At 26.5% G+C, this 6,981-nt stretch overlaps 1 pseudogene; it reads right to left on the bottom strand.

Annotated features, from left to right (window-relative positions):
- Positions 1-1,854, bottom strand: part of LOC112594052 — a 6,413-nt pseudogene extending 4,559 nt beyond the window's left edge.
- Between the last annotated feature and the right edge of the window lie 5,127 nt (positions 1,855-6,981).

Below are 6,981 nucleotides of genomic sequence, written 5' to 3'. Positions count from 1 at the left end.
AATTAAGATTTATCATCAGTAGAACGTAATATTAGTCATGTTTTTTATTCAATTTATGATTCATAAATCACAAAAACAAATTAATGATTATCTGTAAACTAGGTCTTGGTATCTAATAAATAGAATATCTATGTTCTGCAATCTTAATCACAATTATTTGCTCATTTGTTGTATAATACATATAATATGAGCTGATTTTCTGAAAAATTATATTATGAATTTCATATTACAAAAATTCAAATTACTATGATAATACCTATCAATATATCACATTTTCAAATTTATGTTTGTTATCTAATCTTATTTTCTTTTATTCTTCTCATGATGATAAAAATCCTAGTTATTAATGCTTTTACCTGTTATATTTAAATAATCTATCTTGATAGTCCATATAGAAAAATTGTTAAGGCTTCTTGAATACTGAGTATTAATTACCATAATATTATATCATGATGTGATGTAATTATCTAGTTTATAAAAATGACTGGCACTTACATAAATGTATAGCCCAAAGTATGAAATATTGTAGAACATTAATACACATTTTAACAATGGGTTTGATAAATTCTTTCTAATTGATAGATTTCAATGTTTATGCATAAAAATAATTGATAGTATTAAACATTATAAAATTATACCATTTAAAATAGTTAAAATATAATAAACTATAGGCATCTACAATATTGCTTAAGTTTTAATTCAAATCCGATTGAAAATCAAAAATCTCATTATAATCTAATACCTTAATAATCACAATAATAAATTTGTTTTTAAGTTATGTCATAATAAATTTAATTTTACAATTAAAATATTTCCCATAAATAAATATAATATAGATAACTCCACCTAGTAAAATAAAGGTACCTGTAATAAAGAATGTTCTTAAATTTTTCATCATCAGAGTAGTACAATATCAAAAACTATTTGTGAAATGTATGTTACAAATAGTTTTGATATTCATAAATTGATAATCAGAAATTATGAGAATTATTATGTTGAAATAGTCAAAACTTATTAACACTGCTCTATACATAAATATTTTAGCAAGTAATGATAATATAAGTTTATTTTTAATTAATAAACTTCATGATAATTTAATATTTTAATTAAAACTTAAAACATAAATTTATATTTGTAAATAATAATTATTTAATTAGGATCTACATAGAAACTGAGAATACATAACCACACCTATAATACCTATGTATCCAACTACAGATTTTTAAATCCTAAGCACTTAACAAATTTTAATGAATCACTTTTAAATAAAATTACTAGATACATATTTAAAAGTAAAATAATTAATAAATAATAAAATTGCATTGTTTAGTATCTTAATTATCTGACAATTTATTAACGATATTTAATTAAAATGAGTAATGATTTTTAAGAAAACTCAGATAAATCTACAATTAAATAATTTTATAATTACATTTTTAAACTTAGTAACTGAAATATACCTCATATCAAGTAATTTATTATTGATAATGTTGAAAATTAATATAGGTTAATATTTAAATAAAGTTACAGTTTAAACGATCACATCACTTTTAATTATGCTTATTAATAATTGATGATAATTATAATAATTATCAAACACAGATTGCTGACCTTAGTTATATGACTGGTAATTGTCATTGAAGGCCAAACGTAACTGGCAAATCTCATCCACGCGTACAAATGGCTCGAAGAGTCCACCATACATGCTGAACTTTGCGGCTCGTTGTAAATCAATGGTTTTGTTGCCGGACGGATCTAGCGTCTGTATCATGCTGCTCACCGGCCAGGTGATCGAATATATGGCCACGCCGGGACGAGTCCGTGATTGCTGGCTTTAAATATTTTCGACCACATAACGATGACGGAAGGCTGGTCACTAAACGGAAAAACAAATCAATCGATCGTAATACGTCGAATACCGATGTTTTGGCCGGACGAACGTTTCGCGCGCGTACACGTTAACCACAACAACAGGTAGGACGCGAGTGCAATGTTCGCGTGTAACGAAAGGGATCGTCGTGGACCGGCGAAGACGATATTGTTATTTTGGTCTTCAGACGATCATCCGTTCACGGACAGGTCGACGCGGTCGCACGCCGCACGAGCACTGCCGCTGACACGATCGTGAAAATTAATAATAATATAGTAATAGTAATAATAATAATGATAATTATATTTATTACGATAGGTTGTCAGTGGCGGTGCGATAACAGATACGCCGCGAAATCACGCGCGATTGATAGGACGGCGTTCGCGTTCATGTCTTATTGTTGACGATTTGATAACCGTTCGGCGTTCACAGTTCACGACGATTCCGACGGGGGTTACCCGTTTCCGCCAAAACAATATTGGCCGTTTCCGCCAAAAACGAAAAAGGTACGATTCGCGTTTCCGCCAAAAGACATTTCCGGAAAAAAAGTTTGGAAACCAATGGTCTTAGTTTTTAAGCAATATATATGTTGTGGTATATATGTAAAATAAAATAGTAATGTAAAATGTAGGTAATAGCAATGACATTTGTAAATAATTGCGAAATTGCGAATAGGTACAACAAGATATACAGCGATAATCTTCGATAATTGTTGATAATCGTCGATAAAGGAAGGAAGTATACACTGTACCATAATTTATTTATAATTCGCACACAATAATTATTATCTGACAAATGTTAAATTTTTATATTTCGATTCAGTATCTGTTCTGTTCGTCATCAGTTTAACAACAGTTAATACGGTTTTTAAAACGGAATTTGTTGTAAGCAAAAGAGTTAAAACGATGTTGATATTTGATGTTTGATATTTGGTTATACGTCAAAAACAAATGTAACTCGGCGGAGATGTTAATTATTTAAAAATAACGATATGTTTTTCAAAACTCTATTGAGACTATATTAATTGACCTATACTTGTATTATAATTTTAAATAGTTAAATATAATGTATTATTATTATCTACTTGTATTATAATTTATAATAATAAAAATATTTGTATATGATAAGAATATGAAAGATTTGTACATGGTTCTTAAATTGACGGAAACGTCTTTCACAAAAATATATTCGCTGTATACCTATATTGTTCTACCTAGAGAGCTCATATATATATATATATATATATCTAGGCTCTCTAGTTCTACCTATTCGCATTATTTACAAATGTCATTGTTATTACCTACATTTTACATTATTATTTTATTTTATATATACCACAACATATATATTGCTTAAAAATTATGACCATTGGTTTCCAAACTTTTTTGCGGAAATGTCTTTTGGCGGAAACGGGAATCGTACCTTTTTCGTTTTTGGCGGAAAAGGGCTATGCCTAAATCAGGGGACCGGTTTTTTGGCGGAAACGGGACGCCCATTCCGACTTCCTCCGTCGATTAAACCGTGGCTCTATCGCGGTATGATTCATACTACCTACACCACGGAGGCAATAATGTAATGATCGCTCCGCACTCGTGTTTGAATATTACATGAAAATACCGTTGTTTTTATTGCCCAGCCACAGTAGCATTACTGTAATCGGTTAGGTACCGATTATTATTTTCCATAGTGTTTTCTACACCGTATCATTACGGGTGTGTGAAACAATAGGTAGGTAACTAAAATATATCGATGACGGCTTTTGATTTCTGAACCCTCCCTTCTCAAAAAAAAAAAATGTTCGCAGGATATATAAAATAGTAATCATTGTGATTTGTGTTTATTGTTTAGCCATAAAGGACTAAGGGATTTCTATTATAGACTATAATAGTTTAACAGTATGAAATGTCTGTGATACGGCTATACAACTATACAAGTAGTTATTAAATAAACTGAAAAAAGTTTGATAGATTAACTCAGATTGTTAATCATTTAAATCATTATAATACAAATTACAAGTACATAACTAGAGCAAGGACTTTCATGCATTCTCATATTTTTTCTGGTTTACTTTTTCGTATGCAGAGTAAGAACACAGTACATTTCACAACGTAAATCCTTAAGTTTTTAGTGCATATTTTTGCATATTTAGACATTTTTGGGTTTAAAGGACATATTTTTTGTTGATTATAAAAGCATATTTTTAGTTTGTAGTGCATATTTTGAAGGTTTTTCGAAAATCATATTTTTCAATTAATATTTTTCACGGTTAAGGACACAAATTATTATATTTAACTTTTTATATTCTCATTAAGACGAAAGAGACTCATTTTATCATAGTTGAAATTAGATTACAATAAAGTGATATCAAATTCAGTTAAAACTTATAGAGAGATAATGTAAAGTTATCAAAATTAAACATTTAAAGAAAAAATATAATTTTTAGAGCTATAAATTTTAATGTATTAATTTTTTTGAGGGCATAAGTGCATATTTGATGATTTTTTAGTGCATGAAAGTCCTTGTTCTATACATAACCATTTACTATATATTCTACTATTACGTTATATATATATATTACATATAACATAATAATAATATATACGTATAAAATTATTTAAAATAAAAATATTTGACAAATCGCAAATTATTTTGTTAAGTTTTCTATATAATTGATTTTATTTAATTGGTGTAAAGAATGACTTTAGAAATTATAATTTTTTACCAAATGTTTATGTTAATGTTTCTTATGCATAGTACCTATAAATAATGTTCATAATACTTATTATTAAACACTTTTGAGCTATTCATAGACATTTAAAAAAAATTTTAGTTGTTTTGTTTTAAATGCCGATAAAAAAAAAAAATTATCACTTGATAAATATGATTGTAAATTTAATACGAAGTTCCTAATAAGTGATAAATTTACTGCCTAAGAAACCAAAAAAAAAACCCCGAAAATTTATATTATGTTATACATTAGTTGAAAGTAATGTTGGAGAAAACAGACGGAAAAAGATAGAAAATAGTTCAATTAACAATTAAAAAAAAAAAATGTTTATCCTGTGTCCGTGTCCTTATGAGCTTGCTATACTATGACAGATTATCATTATTGTACGTAATTTTCTTTTCATTTTACTATACATTCAATACAACTACTAAGAATAAGATCAATGATCGTGATTCGTGATACAGAAACACACACACAAACAAATGAATAACGACATGTTATCAAAGCATGATTTTTTAAGATCATAATTCAGTTCAAGGTTTCAGTGATAGCGGTTATTTAGCGGTTATTGTTTAATTGCTGTTGGTTTAACTTTTAATTATAAACCGTAATAATAAAATAGACGTATATACTCATAAGTCATAACAAATTTATAAAATAATACGATTAACGAAAAATAAAAAAAAAAATACAAGTCGCCTGTAAAAAAGGCAATTTTTATTAGTTATCTAGTAATTATTACATAGACATATAAAAACACTTAATATATTGTACAAAATTAAAAATATTGAATATTTTTTTAAAATAATTTGCAGTATGTCAATATTTGAATAAATTATACAAATTAATTAAATAAAAAAATTATCAAATAAATTAATTCAATAATTAAGTTTCCAATATGTAATCATCAATTTGGTCATTATAATTAAAGCTTAAAGCCTTTAAATATTTTTTTTGTGTTTCTATTTTGAATCAAGTACTTATTTTGTTTTTCCGATTTCGATATTCATTTTGGTTTTACCGTTATTCAAAACAGGAATTTAACTCACTTTAACCAAACCGGTATTGAAAACTTGAAGAGAAATACGTGTCACTACAGACAATTGTATTTTAAAAACCAATAAAAATTCAAGATTTAGATAAAAAACTTGAGTTTTTAGAATATTTAATTACAAAATAATTATAAATGTTTGTAGCTTTGCCAAATTGTTCAACAATAGAACTTCAAACGCTTATCATAAAAAAATTATACCTATGCATTTTAAATATTTTTAATTTTTAAAAAAACAATTTATGTAGAATCTTAAAGTTAATTTAAAATATTTTTGAATAAGTCTAAATCATTTTATTAGTATTTTAAAATACTTAACAGCTTAAATTGAATATTTCAATGTGATTAAAAAATAATAATTTAAATAAGAGCAGAATGTTTCAAGTTTCTACGAGAAACTTACAATAAAAAAATAACTAAAATCGTTTAACGAGAATGAAAAATTGTTTTATTTTTCACATGAAAAGTGGGTATTTTAACTAATATATACTGAGTGAAAAAAATATCACCCAGAGAAAAATGTTTGTCACCTAGTAAACGATATATTTAATTACTGGGCGAAATGATATTTTGTAAAAATGACGATGTTTGAAATTACTATACAATTTATAGGTATGTTGAATTATGTTATTTATTTATAAATATATTTTTTCGTTTGATAATATAAATTTGGAAGTACAAATAATTATTGATATTTTTTACAAGGGAAACCCAATGTGTCCATTCACCGAAGGTATTCATTACTCATAAAATATAAATATATAATACAATGTGCAAGATAGCAATTTATTTCACGCGGCAATGCGAAATATTTCAGGTCGTCAATCGTTTCAACAAATATTAATAAATTATTTTCGATTTTATTTTAGTCCTAATTCTTACAAACTATTGGCTAAATATCTATTTCACTTTGAACCTTTAAACTTCAATGTTCAACACATACGACGACTGTCTTCTTTCGTTAAGTATAAAATAACTTAAAATCTATATTTTATGCTTACACAGAGTTTTCTCAATAATTTTAATATATTAAAAATTATAATAATACTGTTTGAAAATATACTTTCATCATATAATCAGGGGCTAAGCTTTTTTTATCTGATGACCTTTTATTTTTTTTAGGTAAACCACCGATGTGTAAAAATTGATTAGCTCCCCCCCACTCCGACAATTTTTTTTAGGGAAAAAAAAAGCGGCAATAGATTTTTGTTCTTAGGGCGTCAAAATCATAAAAACGCTTATGAATATAATACATATAGTACTTAACAATTACGTATTTACATATTATTCTAATATTAATATTTACTGACAGGCGACAATTTATTTTTGACG

Source organism: Melanaphis sacchari, unplaced genomic scaffold (genome assembly GCF_002803265.2).
Source record: "Melanaphis sacchari strain LSU unplaced genomic scaffold, SCAv2.0 Contig21_pilon_pilon, whole genome shotgun sequence".
In the NCBI taxonomy this organism is placed as follows: domain Eukaryota; kingdom Metazoa; phylum Arthropoda; class Insecta; order Hemiptera; family Aphididae; genus Melanaphis; species Melanaphis sacchari.
The sequence above is the reverse complement of the archived record's forward strand: the minus strand, read 5'-3'. Positions and strand labels throughout refer to the sequence as shown.